Below are 15,932 nucleotides of genomic sequence, written 5' to 3'. Positions count from 1 at the left end.
GAAAATTTTAACACCAGATGTGGCTGAATATGCATAACACATACAGTGAACTAAGATAGCTAATACATGTTTAAGGAGTGTGTATGTGTGTGTCTGTGTGTGTGTGTTGTATATTCTTACGTGACTTGGTGTTTTAAAATATAGGTTTTATTTTTATTCAGGTATGATGAGGCCAGCAGTTCAGGGGGCAGCTGCCACTGAAAAGGTAGTTTGTTACAGTTCCCAAGGGGAGGTGGCATACCATGCTATGAAGGGCCACACAGGGAAGCACCAAGTTGGTCAGCAGGCAGAAAGAGCAAGGAAGAAAATATGGCAAGAGCCTTTATTTTGGTTTCTGTGGGAAGACATGGGCAAGGCAGGTTAAAGAGGTTTAGGATTGGCTACTTTTAATAATTCAGTCGTCTCTGGGTGTAGGGGCTGTCCTGAGGGTCTGGTACCTGGCCCTAGAGCGATAAAGGCAGGGGGAGATTGGCCTGGAGTGTAAGAGGTAGGTAAAGGAGATAGGAGTATAAATATTGGATTGATTGGTTTATATATGAAATGTATGTTCTCAGATTAGTTGTTTGCTTAAGACTTGACTAGCTCTGAAAGAGCCAGAACATTGAAAATACAGAAAATAAGAAAACATAGTTAATATACTTGGTTCAACTGAATGCAGTTTTCTTCATTCATCTAGTGTTCCTCAGGGATGAAACTGCACATAAGTAAATGGATGATTTGTATTATACGATAGAATTGTTTTCAAAATAAATGTTATAGCAGAACTGGCTTTATACAAGTAGGATATAATATTTGACTTGCCATTCTCTCCTTTGCAAAATTAATTATGGAAATCCTATTATATAGATTTTAGTTTTACATTAATGTAATTCCTTGGACCTGGCTATATTTATAAGCAAAATAATTTAATAGTAGGTTTGATCTTGGGAAAGTAATCAGAAATTTAAGTTTTAACCTAGAGAAAAATTTTGTCTTAGAGTACATGCTTAGTGTAATTCAAGCAATTATGATGGGTAATATTATGTAGAAAGCAGATAGATTTGAAGTTCTCTTGGAATTTGCATGGAAATAATTGTTGTATGCTTATTAAAATTATTTTATTTATGAAAAAATGAATTACCTGCTTTTATAATTGGAGTGAGTTTAAAAAATACCTACCTCTACATAAACATGTGTAAAGAGACTTAGAAATAAGTGAAATGTTAGGGTATTTAAATAGTAATTAACAAACTTTTTTTTTTTTTTTTGGATTGGCCATGTGAAACTGTTATGTTCTGGGGAGGAGGTTCAGAACCTTATAATACAGCGTGGGAACATAAGGCGTGTAAACAACTAATATATTAAAAATACATATTAAATATAGATATAAAATGAAAATATATAAAGGAAGAGGAATCACTGGTATCAAATTGAAGTCGGCTTTGAAATAGGATAGGTTGGCTAAGAATGTAGACAGTATTTCAGATGTCATGGAGGCTTTTGATGGGCTAGATACACTAAAAGACTAGAAAGGGAGAATTCAGCCTGATTACGGAGTTCTTCACTGCTTTATGTACTGATTTGAACTTTGTATTATTGTATTATTTGAGTTTAAAGAAGTGAGCAGTAATTTTGCAATTTTTTTCCTTAAGAGTTTCCTGCCTTAATTTGTGCGTAGTAAATATTGATGGAAAAATTAGAGAAACAGTGTGAAAGATGAACTGGAGAGAAAGAAACTTGAAACTAGAGTCCAGATAGAGGTTATTGCATTAGTCTAAGTAAGATATGATTAAGGCCTGAACTAGGCTATCTCTAATGGATAGAGGAGGAGATTCAAGTCTGTTGGATTTATCAGTTTATTAGATTGATGTTAAAGGAGAAAAAAGGGGAAAGAGAAGAAATTAAAAGGTCACATCTAGTTTCTGGCCTCAGGGGCACAAAGAATAGTGATGCCATTATCCTGGTAGGAAATGCAGGATGGATTTGCTGAGTGGAATTGTGGGGTCATATGGTAATTCTATGTTTAGCTTTTTGAGGAACTGCCAAACTGTTTTCCACAGTGGCCATACAATTTTGCATTCCCACCAACAATATGTGAAGGTTCCAATTTCTCTACATCCTCCGCAACACCTGTTATTTTCTGCCTCTTTGATTATAACTGTCCTAGTGGGTGTGGTGTGTTATCTCATTGTAGTTTTGGTTTCAATTTCCTTAATTAATAATGATACTGAGATTTTTTTCATGTGCTTATTGACATTTGTGTATCTTCTTTAGAGAAATGGCCATTCAAATACTTTGTGCATTTTTAATTGGGTTATTTAATTGGGCTTACCCAATTAAGAGTTCTTTATGTGTTTTGGATACTAGACCCTTATAAAATATGTTATTTGCAAATGTTCCCCCATTCTGTGGGTTGTCTTTCCTCTCTTGATGGGTGTCCATTGATGCACAAAAGTTTTAAAATTTTGATGAAGTTCATTTTGTTTTTTCTTTGTGTGTTCTTTTGATGACATAGCTGAAAAACTGTTGACAAGACCTTGCACATTTTCACTTGTTTCCTTCTAAGAGTTTTATAGTTTTAGCTCTTGGTTTTTTGGGTCCATTTTGATGTAAATTTTATATGTGGTATGAAGTAGAGGTCCAAATTCATTCTTTTGCATGTAGATATCCAGTTGTCTCACCAACACTTGTTGAAAAGATTTCTTTTCCCATTGGGTGGTTTTGACAGCTTTGCTGAAAATAATGTCACCATAAAGGTATAGGTTTTTTTTGTCCCATACATTTGACTATAAATAGGGACTCTCAATTCTGTTCTATTTGTATATATGTCTATTCTTATTCCAGTACCACACTGTCTTGATTACTGTAGTTTTGTTGTATGCTTTGAAATTGAAATGCTTTTGATTTTGTTCTTCTTTTTAGAGATTATTTTGATTATTCTGTGTCCCTTGCAGTTACACATGGATTTTAGGAGGAACTTGTTCATTTCTACAAAATGACAGCTTGGAAACTGATAGAGATTGCTTTGAACTATTATTTTAAGTAGTATTACCATTTTTGTAATATTTTGTGTTCCAGTTCATGAACACATGGTGTTCCACTTATTTAGGTTTTTAATTTCCTTCAACAATGGTTTGTCATTTTCTAAGTCTTGTACTTCTTTGATTAAATTTATTCCTAAGTACTTAGTTATGTATTTTAATGACACTGTGAATGGAATTGTTGTCTTAATTTCATTTTCAGAATATTCGTTGCTAGTGTGTCGAAGTACAACTGCTATTTGTGTGTTGATATATCCTGATACTTTGCTGAACTTATTTATTAGTTCGAATAGTTTTTGTGGGTTCTTTAGGTTTTTCTGTGTATAATGTTATGTCATTTTGGATAGAGATAATTTTATTTCTTCTTTTCCAGTCTGGAAGCCTTTTTTTCTTCTTCTTGTCTAATTGCCCTGACTTGAACTTCTAGTACAATGTTGAATAGAAATACTGAGAGCCACATCTTGTCTTGTTCCTAATTTTGGGGGAAAATTTTTCCATCTTTCACCATTAACTATAATCATACCTGTGAGTTTTTAATGTCTCTTATTGGGTTGAGGAAATTTCATTATTTTCCTGGTTTGAGTGTTCTTCTCATGAAAGGGTGTTGGATTTTGTCACATGCTTTTTCTGCTTCTATTGAGATGATCATGTGTTTTTTCTTTCATTTTATTCGTATATTCTGTTACATTGATTTATTTTCGTATGTTGAACTGCCCTTGCATTCCTAGAGTAAATCTCATTTGGTCATGGTATATTTTGTTGAAAATTTTGTATCTATAGTCATAAGGGATATTAGTCTGTAATTTTCTTTTCTTGTGATGCCTTTATCTAGCTTTGTATCAGGGTAATACTGGCCTCATAGAATGAGTTGGTATTAGTTCTTTAAATACTTGATGAAAGTCACCAGTGAAGCCATCTGGTCCTGGGTGGTTTTGTTGTTGAAACTTTTTCAATTACTGACTCAGCCTCTTTATTTGTTATAAATCTGTTGAGATATTCTAGAGAGTCAGTTTTTTGTAGTTTTTGTGATTTTTAGGAATTTGACCATTTCATCTAGATTATCTAATGTTTCGGTTGTACCATTCTTACATAACCCTTTTTATTTCTGTAAGGTTGGTAGTAATGTTCTTAGTTGAACATAGACTGAAGCACCAAGCATCAAATCAGTTCTGTGTAGATTAAGCCTGATGTGAGTTCCTGTAATGTCAGATTTATCTTACTGATAACATTTCTCAGTTGTATTTATGATTCTAGTTATTGATATAGTGATGTGTGTGTGTGTGTTTCTGTTGAGGAGTTATAGTAAAAGCATAATCTGTCTCTGCTGATTCTGCATAAAGAGACAATTTTTCTTTCTCTAAACTGATCGAACATTTGACTAAGTTGGCTGTTTTCTAAGCCTGAAACCTTTATGTAACAGATACAGGGGAAAGGGCATTATGGTATTGAAGCAGTTGCTTAAGACCAACAATGTCTTTTTTGTGAAAATCTGAAGGTTCTTCAAAGATGGAATACCATGACATCATCACCATTCATCCAAGGAGCATTTCCCAATAATACTGAGTAGGCTGTGATTATCAGTACCCTTCCCCCATCTTCTTTCTGTTGCTTTGACTGATGTTATTGTCAATTATTTGACTGTGTGTTGCAAATATGGAACAGTTACTTAATTCTGAAAATCTTATTTTGGTCTGAGATTTTAAAGTATATTGGGCTTCTTATTTTAGTTTTTATTTTAGATTCATCAGCTTTTTTAGAGATTTATGTTTTAGATTGAACAAAATGTTATCACCCACAAAAATTGTGTATGTCTTTTACATTCAGTCCTCAATAGCCTAATAAATGATAGGCTTCTCTTGTCTTATTTTTGTGGAACCAAAACCATATTAGATCTCATTTGCTGTAGATTGATTGCTGATTTCTTTTTACTGTTCTCTTTTAGTAGGAAGGATGTGTTAAGTTACAATAAAATTTTCCCCTAAGAACAGATTAGATACCTTTAAAATGTAACCTAATAGCCTATTTTGTTTTTTTTTTAAAGAAGATTATATGTGCAGTCTCATAGTACCTTTAAGAACTTTTTACAGATATTTATATCTTTTAAGATATAATCTGTAGTTTATGAAGTTGTGTTAGTCCTGTACTTTGGATATTCATGTACCTAATACTCATGTTCAGCAGAAATTATGGTTTATGATTTGAGTTGCTGTGAAAATTCTGTGCTATTTCTTTTCCTACAGTTTTTCATGACAGCTTTTTAAATCGACAAGACTGAAATTAAGTACCTTTGTTAGTTTTACATTAATGACTCTGAATGGGTGCAGGCACCAGGGCACCAAGATGGTACTAATTTTTAAAATAAAGTATTGTTTTTGGGAATTTGAGGCTGTATAGAAAAGAAGCAGTTACACAGTGGATACTATTAACTCTAGCCTGAAAGTGTAATGGTGTTATTTCAGAGATTTCTAACTTTGTTGGAGTTCTTATATTTTTATACATTTTATTTTCATCTTTTCTGTCTTCTAACAATCCAAACAAAATGCACAAATGTTATTGGATTTTTTCTTTATCTTTTTTCTTGGTTGTACAAATCAAATATATGATTATTGTTGAAATTTTGGGACATAAGGAAGCTATGGACTTATGAATGTTTTCAAATACTGACCATAACTACCTAAAAATAATTCATAAAACTTTGTTGTATTGCCCTCTTTGCAAAAATTACAGCTGAGCCTTAAACAACATGGATTTGAACTGCATGAGTCCACTTATATGCAGATTTTTTTTTCAGTAAATACATGTATGTACTGTCAATGTATTTCCTTATGATTTTCTTAACATTTTCTTTTCTGTAACTTACTTTATTGTCAGAATACAGTATATAATATATATATATACATACAAAATATGTATTAATTGACTTTATGTTATCAATTCAGGTTCTCTTAGGCTACTAGTAGCTTAATTTGGGGGAGAGTCAAAAGTTAAACTGAATTTTTGACTGCACAGGCGTTGCCACCACTAACCCCATGTTGTTCAAGGGTTAACTGTATTCTGTGTATATAGTTTTTGTTTTTATTATAAACTCAAACACAGATACAGAGAATTCACAAATACATAGTTTAAAGAGTTATTATAAATAAAATTCCCTGTAACCACTACCTAAGACAAGAAATAAAATTTTGCTGGCCATTCCACAAGTTCCTGCATATGTCTCACCCCAATCATAACTCCTTTTCCCTAAAGTAACCACTATCCTGACATTTGTAGTGACAATATCAGGGAGTTTCTTTATAGTTTTATCATTCAAGTGTGCATATCTGTACTCCATTGTTGAGTTTTGAGAGTTCTTTACATATTTTGGATACAAATCCTTCTTCAGATATATAATTTGAAAAAAAGTTTTCCTAGTCTTTGGCTTTTGACTTCATTCTTTTCTTTTAAAAGTGTCTTTTGCAAGAGTAAAAGTTTTAAATTTTGATGAAGTCCAAATGATCTTTTATAGATTATGCTTTTGGTGCCAAATCTAAGAACTCCGACTAACGTAAGGTTATGAAGATTTCCTCCTGTGTTTTTTTTTTCTTTCCGTTTTTCATTTCTTTCTAATATTCATGTCTGATTTTGATTGGATAGTGATGGCCTCATAGGATTATTCTGAGGTGTTCTCTTCTGTAAGTTTGAATAGCTTATGTAGAATTATGTAGAATTACCAATTTCTTTATTTCTGTAACGTTATTTCTTTTTTTTTTACATTTTTTATTGATTCATAATCATTTTACAGTGTTGTGTCAAATTCCAGTGTTGTGTCAAATTCCAGTGTTCAGCCCAATTTTTCACTCATTCATGGACATATACACACTCATTGTCACATTTTTTTCTCTGTGATTTATCATAACATTTTTGTGTATATTTCCCTGTGCTATACAGTGTAATCTTGTTTATCTATTCTACAATTTTGAAATCCCAGTCTATCCCTTCCCACCCTCTACCCCCCCCCCCCCCCGGTAACCACAAGTCTGTATTCTCTGTCCATGAGTCTATTTCTGTCCTGTATTTATGCTTTGTTTTTGTTTGTTTTTGTTTTTTAGATTCCACATATGAGCGATCTCATATGGTATTTTTCTTTCTCTTTCTGGCTTACTTCACTTAGAATGACATTCTCTAGGATCATCCATGTTGCTGCAAATGGCATTATGTTGTCGGTTTTTATGGCTGAGTAGTATTCCATTGTATAAATATACCACATCTTCTTTATCCAGTCACCTGTTGATGGACATTTAGGTTGTTTCCATGTTTTGGCTATTGTAAATAGTGCTGCTATGAACATTGGGGTGCAGGTGTCATCCTGAAGTAGATTTCCTTCTGGGTACAAGCCCAGGAGTGGGATTCCTGGGTCATATGGTAAGTCTATTCCTAGTCTTTTGAGGAATCTCCACACTGGTTTCCATAGTGGCTGCACCAAACTGCATTCCCACCAGCAGTGTAGGAGGGTTCCCCTTTCTCCACAGCCTCTCCAGCATTTGTCATTTTTGGATTTTTGAATGACGGCCATTCTGACTGGTGTGAGGTGATACCTCATTGTAGTTTTGATTTGCATTTCTCTGATAATTAGTGATATTGAACATTTTTTCATGTGCTTTTTGATCATTTGTATGTCTTGGAGAGTTGCTTGTTTAGGTCTTCTGCCCATTTTTGGATTGGGTTGTTTATTTTTTTCTTATTGAGTCGTATGAGCTGCTTATATATTTTGGAGATCAAGCCTTTGCCGGTTTCACTTGCAAAAATTTTCTCCCATTCCGTAGGTTTTCTTCTTGTTTTATTTCTGGTTTCCTTTGCTGTGCAGAAGCTTGTAAGTTTCATTAGGTCCCATTTGTTTATTCTTGCTTTTATTTCTTCTAGGAGAAAATTTTTGAAATGTATGTCAGATAATGTTTTGCCTATGTTTTCCTCTAGGAGGTTTATTGTATCTTGTCTTATGTTTAAGTCTTTAATCCATTTTGAGTTGATTTTTGTATATGGTGTAAGGGTGTGTTCTAGCTTCATTGTTTTACATGCTGCTGTCCAGTTTTCCCAACACCATTTGCTGAAGAGACTGTCTTTATTCCATTGTATATTCTTGCCTCCTTTGTCGAAGATGAGTTGACCAAAAGTTTGTGGGTTCATTTCTGGGCTCTCTATTCTGTCCCATTGGTCTGTATGTCTGTTTTGGTACCAATACCATGCTGTCCTGATGACTGTAGCTCTTTAGTATTGTCTGAAGTCTGGGAGAGTTATTCCTCCAGCCTCTTTCTTTCTCTTCAGTAATGCTTTAGCAATTCTAGGTCTTTGATGGTTCCATATAAATTTTATTATGATTTGTTCTAGTTCTGTGAAATATCTCCTGGGTAATTGGATAGGGATTGCATTAAATCTGTAAATTGCCTTGGGCAGTGTGACCATTTTAACAATATTGATTCTTCCAATCCAAGAGCATGGAATATCTTTCCATTTTTTAAAGTCTTCTTTAATTTCCTTCATCAGTGGTTTATAGTTTTCTGTGTATAATTCTTTCGCCTCCTTGGTTAGATTTATTCCCAGATATTTTATTACTTTGGGTGCTATTTTAAAGGGGATTGTTTCTTTACTTTCTTTTTCTGTTGATTTATCGTTAGTGTAAAGAAAGGCAACTGATTTTTGAACATTAATTTTGTAACCTGCTACCTTGCTGAATTCTTCGATCAGCTCTAGTAGCTTTTTTGTGGACCTTTTAGGGTTTTCTATATATAGTAACATGTCGTCAGCATATAATGACACTTTTACCTCTTCTTTTCCAATTTGGATCCCTTTTATTTCTTTCTCTTGCCTGATTGCTGTGGCTAGGACTTCCAGGACTATATTGAATAGGAGTGGTGATAGTGGGCATCCTTGTCTTGTCCCAGATTTTAGTGGGAAGCTTTTGAGTTTTTCACCGTTGAGAACTATGCTGGCTATAGGTTTGTCCTATATAGCTTTTATTATGTTGAGATATGTTCCCTCTATACCCACTTTGGCGAGAGTTTTTATCATAAATGGGTGTTGAATTTTATCAAATGCTTTTTCTGCATCGATTGAGATGATCATGTGGTTTTTGTCCTTTCTCTTGTTGATGTGATGTATTACATTGATTTGCGTATGTTGAACCAGCCTTGTGTCCCTGGGATGAACCCCACTTGGTCATGATGTATAATCTTTTTTATGTGTTGTTGGATTCTATTTGCTAAAATTTTGGTGAGGATTTTGGCGTCTATGTTCATCAGTGATATTGGCCTATAATTCTCTTTTTTTGTAGTGTCTTTGCCTGGTTTTGGTATCAGGGTGATGGTGGCTTCATAGAATGAGTTTGGGAGTGTTCCCTCCTTTTCAATCGTCTGGAAGAGTTTGAGAAGGACTGGTATGAGTTCTTCTTTGTATGTTTGGTAGAATTCCCCGGTGAAGCCATCCGGTCCTGGACTTTTATTTGTAGGGAGGTTTTTAATTGCTATTTCTGTTTCCTTTCTAGTGATCGGATTGTTCAAGTGTTCAGTTTCTTCTTGATTCAGTTTTGGTGGACAGTATGTTTCCAGAAACTTGTCCATCTCCTCTAGGTTATCCAGTTTAGTTCCATAGAGTTTTTCATAATATTCTCGTATGATATTCTGTATTTCTATTTTGTTTGTTGTAATTTCTCCATTTTCCTTTCTTATTTTGCTAATTTGTGCTCTCTCTTTTTTCTTCTTTGTGAGTTTGGCCAGAGGTTTGTCGATTTTATTTACTTTTTCAAAAAACCAGCTTTTGGTTTGGTTGATTTTTTCTATGGTCTTGTTAATCTCTATTGTATTTAATTCCTCTCTGATCTTTATTATTTCCTTCCTTCTGCTGCTTTTTGGGGCTTTTTGTTCTTCTTTTTCTAATTGATTCAGGTGGTGGGTTAACTTGTTTATTTGAGATTGTTCTTCTTTTTTGAGGAAGGCCTGTATCGCTATAAACTTCCCTCTTAGCACTCCTTTGCTGTGTCCCATAGGTTTTGAGTGGTTGTGCTTTCATTATCATTTGTCTCAAGGTATTTTTTAATTTCAGCTTTGATTTCCTCATTGATCCATTGTTTTTTCAATAACATATTGTTTAATCTCCATGCTTTTCTTTTTTTCTCCTTTGTTTCTCTGTTGTTGATTTCCAGTTTCATGGCATTGTGGTCAGTAAAGATGCTTGAGATAATTTCTGTCTTCTTAAATTTGTTGAGGTTTCTTTTGTGTCCAAGTACATGATCGATCCTGGAAAATGTTCCATGTGCACTTGAAAAGAATGTATATTCTATTTTTGGGGGGTGTAATGCTCTGAAAATATCCACCAAATCTAGTTTTTCTATTGTAGTATTTAATTTCTCTGTTGCCTTGTTTATTTTCTGTCTGGAAGATCTGTCTAGTGATGTTAATGCAGTGTTAAAATCTCCAACTATGATTGTATTCCCATCAATATCGCCCTTTATCTCTGTTAGTAATTCTTGTATGTATTTAGGTGCTCCTATATTGGGTGCATATATATTAACGAGTGTAATGTCTTCATCTTGTATCACTCCTTTAATCATTATAAAATGTCCCTCTTTATCTTTCTTTATGGCCTTTGTTTTAAAGTCTATTTTGTCCGAAATCAGTACTGCAACACCTGCTTTTTTGGCTTTTCCATTTGCATGGAATATCCTTTTCCATCCTTTCACTCTCAATCTATATGTGTCCTTCTCCCTAAAGTGGGTCTCTTGTATGCAGCATATTGAAGGTTCTTGCTTTATTATCCACTCTGCCACTCTATGTCTTTTGACTGGAGCATTTAGTCCATTAACATTTACAGTAATTAATGATAGATGTGTATTTATTGCCATTTTGAACTTATCTTTGCAGTTGAATTGGTATATCCTCTTTGTTCCTTTCTTCTTCCTTTTGTGGTTTGGTAATTTTCCTTTGTATTATCATGGATTTTATTTAATTTTTGTGACTCCCTTGTAAATTTTTGACTTGTGGTTACCCTTTTTTGTAAATCTATTAACCTATACCCGTTTTTAATAAACTGATAATAACATGATCTCAAACCCATCCTACTGTTAAAAAAATTTTTAAAAAGAAAGAAAAAAAATTCTATATTTCCCTGCCTCCCTCTCCCACTCTCAGTGATTTGTATGTCTTCTTTTATAATTTCGTGTTTTCTTTATTTGTAATTCATGAGTTATCACCTTTCCAGTTGTATGTTTCTCATTTGTGTAGCATCCTGCTGCTTTTCTATTTAGAATAGCCCTTTCAATATTTCTTTTAGCATGGGTTTAGTGTTGCTAAACTCCTGCAGCTTTTTTTTTGTCTGTGAAACTCTTTATTTCTCCTTCTATCCTAAAGGATAGCCTTGCTGGATAAAGTATCCTAGGCTGCATCTTTTTTTCATTCAGGGCTTTGAATATATCTTGCCACTCCCTTCTGGCCTGTAGTGTTTGTGTAGAGAAATCAGCTGAGAGCCTTATGGGGGTTCCCTTGTAGTTCACTCTTTGCTTTTCTCTTGCTGCCTTTAGAATCATTTCTTTATCCTTGACTCTGGCCATCTTGATTATGATATGTCTTGGTGTGGGTCTATTTGGGTTCTTCCTGTTTGGGACCCTCTGAGCTTCCTGTACTTGTATATCTGATTCCTTCTTTAAGGTTGGGAAGTTTTCAGTCATGATTTCTTCAAAAACCTTTTCAATCCCCTTTGATCCTTCTTCCCCTTCTGGGACCCCTATTATGCGAAGATTGGGACGCTTTATATTATCCCATAGGTCCCTTATGCTATTATCATTATTTTTTATTTGCTTATCTTGGAGTTCTTCTGAATGGGTGCTTTCTGTTGCCCTGTCTTCTAGGTCACTAATTCGTTCCTCTGTATTAACTAGTCGGCGTTGCACAGCTGTTAGATCATTCCTCATCTCTGTCAATGAGTTTTCCCATTTTGCTTGGCTCTTCTTTATAGCTTCAATTTCATTTTTGACATATTTTATTTCTCTAAGCATTATCTCTTTTAATTCCTTCAGCAATTTGATCACTCCTTTTTTGAAATCTTCATCTAGTAGGCTATCGATGTCTATTTCATTGAGCTTTCTTTGAGGGGATTCCTCTTGTTCTTTTAATTGGGAAAGATTTCTCTGCTTCTTCATCTTGCTCATACCTCTCTGGCACTGTGGTTTATGGAGTATCAGTTGTCTATTTTGGATCTTAAGGATTTTATCTATCTCATGCCTATTTAGGAATAGAACTTAGGGGAAAAAAAGAAAAAAGAAAAAAAAAGAAAAAAATAGAGAAAGATTTTTAAAAGAAGGGAGAAAGAAGGTTTGATAACAATGTATAATGAATAATAGAAGAGCGGGTTGAAGCAGAGTATTAATCGGGTGGAGACGTCCTTTTAAAACTTTTAAAAAAAAAGGGGGGGTGGGGAGATGAATATATGTGTTTGAAGCCTGTGTCTAATCAATAACAGGACATCAAAACCCAAGAGAAATAGAAATGAATTAAGAAGTAAAAATTAAGAGAGTAATTGAAAATAGAACAGGTAAAAACAGATTAAAAAAAAAGGGGGGTTGTCGGTGTTCTCCTGGAGTCTGTGTGCTTTTAATGTGAAGTCCTTCTGTCTTCGTCCTGTTTTGGAAGCTCAGCTTGTTTTCAGAGGCCCTCCGTTGGCGCCCTCTTCTGTGCTGCTCCCAGCACCTGTCGGCAAGCAGATCGCGCCTCCTCCTAACACGGGGTCACATGCAGCTCTCCTCTGCTGCGGGCGGGCGGGTCACTGCCCCTCCAGATGCCGCAGTCAGATGTTGCAGACTGGCCAGGCAGAAGGGCGGGTCGTGCCCCCTCCCAGCACCTCGGTCAGGGTTTGTGTTCCTGCCCGACAGGCGGGGGGGCCGCTCTCCCCCTGCCTGCGCCACCGGTAGCTCCGCTGCTATGTGCGGCTGTGCGCTCTGCGCCGGCGCTCTGCCCTGGCCTTTGCTCCGCCCTGGTCGCGCTCCGCCCTGGTCGGCGCTTCACCCTCGTTGCGCTCCGCGGGTGGGCTCGGGGAAGACCGAGGGGCAGCCTCGTCCCTGCTCCGAGCCAAGACCCAGCTGCTTGTTTGTCTTTGTGGAGCAAATTCTCTGGGGGACCAGAATGGAAGGATCCTATCTGCCCCGGGCTGTAGGCCCGTCTCAGTCTGGCCCTTGAGGCTGCTAAGCCCTTCTGTGCGGACGCAGGTTTCGCCTCTTCCCCTGAAAAGTTTCCGCGGGTTTTCAGAGATGGGGGTATGCACCCTTCCCCCGAGAGCACATCAACCTTGCTGTTTTATGGAGGGCCCAGGTTGTTCTGTCCTGTACACCCACAGCGCCCAGCCCCTTGCAGTCCCCCGGAGCTGCCTCCGTGCAGCCGCCCCCGTCCTCCGCCCGGCTTGTGCAGCCTGGCCCTGCCCGCCGCTGCCGGCCCGCGTCTCAGGCTGGGTGTCGGGGGGACGCTCTGTGTCCGTTTAACTTAGTTCTGTCAGACAAGGGCTGCTCTGTACAGATCCGAGCCTCGGAGGCTCCCCCTCCGTCCCGCTGGCCTCTCAGTTGGAGGGGAGACCCAGCGAGCGAGCTCCAGTCCTCCTTTGCCGCTCCCTCCCCGCGGGACCCGTCCCGCGCTGCTTTGCCTTTTGTTCTTTCTTTTTTCCTTTTCTCCTACCAGATTTTTGGCGTCTTTATCTTTTGAAGAGGGCGATGATCTGTTGGAGTTCCACAGGTGCTCTGGTTGGCTGAGTGGGTCTGTAGATGTGGGTCTTGGTGTATTTGTGGGAGAGGGTGACTTACAAGCGTCCTTCTACTCCGCCATCTTGCCCGGAAGTCCTGTAATGTTATTTCTTTAACATTAGATAGAATTTGATAGTGAAACTGCTTAGTTTCACTGGACTGGAGTTTTCTATGTGGAAAATATTATGAACTATGAATTTAACTTCTTTAATATAAATACGAATGTTCAGATTATCTATGTCTTCACTGAGTTTTGGTAATTTATATCTCAAGTAATTTGTATATTTCGTCTGTATTGTCAAATTTATCAGCTTAGAGCTGTTCATTGTATTTCCTCATCCTTTTAATGTCTTAAGGTTTATAGTAATACCCCCTCTTTGATTTCTGTTTTTGGTAATTTGTATCTGCTCTTGCTTTCTTTAGTTTGGCAGAGATTTTTTTCAGTTTTACTGTTGTTTTTTTTTCCCCTCCCAAAGAACCAGCTTTTGGTTTTATTGATTTTTGTCTGTTGGCTTTTTGGGTTTTTAATTTCATTGATTTCTGCTCTGTTCCTTAGTGTTTTCTTCTTTATATTTAATTTCGGGTTTATTTGCTTTTCTCTTTCTAGATCCTTAAGATGGAAGCTTAGGTTTTTGATTTGAGATCTTTCTCATTTTTCTAATTATACAGATTCAGTGTTTTAAAATTCTTTGTAAGCACTGCATTAGCTGTATCCTACAAATTTTATGTTGTATTTTTATTTTCAGTCAATTCGTATTTTTTTCTAATTTCCCTTGAAATTTCTTTATTGACCCATGTGTTACTTGGAAATATGTTGTTTAATTTCCAAATTTTGTGCATTTTTTAAAGGTTATTTTTTGTTACTATTTACTGATTTTAAGCTTAATTACATGATGGTCAGATTACATATTTTATATAAATTGAAAATTTTCACACTTACTAAGATTTGTTTTATGGACCAGAATATGATCTGTCTTGGTGTAAATATCGTAGTGCACTTGAAAAGAATGTATATTCCGTCAGGTGGAGTATTCTGGAAATGTCAATAAGTCATGTTGGTTGATAGTGGTATTCAGAAGTGTTCCGTATATTTTCAGACTGCTTTATCTTTAAATTTCTGAGAGGAGTGTTGGAGTCTCCCAGGGTAGTTTTAGACTTGTCTTATTTCTCTTTTCAGTTGTATCAATTTTGCTTCATGTATTTGAAGCTCTTTTGTCAGGTGAATATAAATTTAGGATTTAATAATGGAATCATGTTATTATGTAATGTCCCTCCTTATCCCTTGTGATTTTCCTAGCTTTGAAGTCTGTTTTGTCTGATGTTAATATAGTCACTCCGGATTTCTTTTATTTAATATTTTGCATTTCTTTTAGAGCATATCTATTGGGAACAGAGTCTCTTAATTTTCCCTCTCCTAAGAATCAGTTCTGGGTCAGCAGTTCTTTCCTTTTATCACCTTGAAGATATTATTCCACTTTCTGTGGACTTTGTTATTTTTTATGAAAATCTGTAGCCATTCATATTTTTGTTTTTGTATTTTAGCATTTTGACTATAATCTAGGCCTGATTTTCTTTAAGTTTTCCTTTTTGTCATTTGCTGAATTTCTTGAATCTAAATTTATGTCTTTTGTCAAAACTAGGAAGTTTTCTGCCATTAACCCGATTTTTTTTTCTCTACCTGTTTGTTTTTCCTCTCCTTGCATAATGCCAATGATGGGAAGCTTAGACAATTTGACATTGTCCCATGAGTCACTAAGGCTCCATTCATTTCTTTCAACCTTTTTTCCTTCTCTTTTCTTTATTTTAGATAATTTCATTTGCTCTCCAGGTTTACTCTTTCGTCTGTCATCTCTGTTCTATTGCTGAGTCCATTCAATGAATTTTTTTTAAAAAAATCTGATATTGTACTTTTAATTTCTAAACTTTCCATGTGATTCTTTTTTTATAGTTTATATTTCTCTGCTAAGAACTTGTCTTTTCATTTGTTTCAAGAGTGTTAACTATAACCTTATTTATTATTATAATAGTCTTTATGTGATAATTCCAACATGAGTATCTCAAAATAGGTCTTTTCCCTTGATAATTTATCACATTTTTCCAGTTGTGTGTGTTTTGTTTGTTTTTGTACGTAGAGTAATTTTGTATTTTATTCCAAACAT

The 15,932-nt window shown here is 35.7% G+C and overlaps 1 protein-coding gene across 2 annotated transcripts in view; it reads left to right on the top strand.

Moving 5' to 3' along the window:
• Window positions 1-15,932, top strand: part of TAOK1 (TAO kinase 1) — a 119,890-nt gene that overhangs the window by 32,684 nt on the left and 71,274 nt on the right. Inside the window, exons 1-2 of one of the 2 annotated variants that reach the window (XM_072939139.1) lie at window positions 9,975-13,296; window positions 13,712-13,765. The exons of the other annotated variant lie outside the window; for it this stretch is intronic. The gene's annotated coding sequence lies outside the window, so the exon portion shown is untranslated. Of the gene's footprint in view, window positions 1-9,974; window positions 13,297-13,711; window positions 13,766-15,932 lie in introns of those variants that run through there. 2 annotated transcript variants of the gene reach the window in all.

Source organism: Vicugna pacos, chromosome 16 (genome assembly GCF_048564905.1).
Source record: "Vicugna pacos chromosome 16, VicPac4, whole genome shotgun sequence".
Taxonomy (NCBI): domain Eukaryota; kingdom Metazoa; phylum Chordata; class Mammalia; order Artiodactyla; family Camelidae; genus Vicugna; species Vicugna pacos.
Note: the sequence above shows the minus strand (reverse complement) of the source record. Positions and strands in the feature narration are given on the sequence as shown.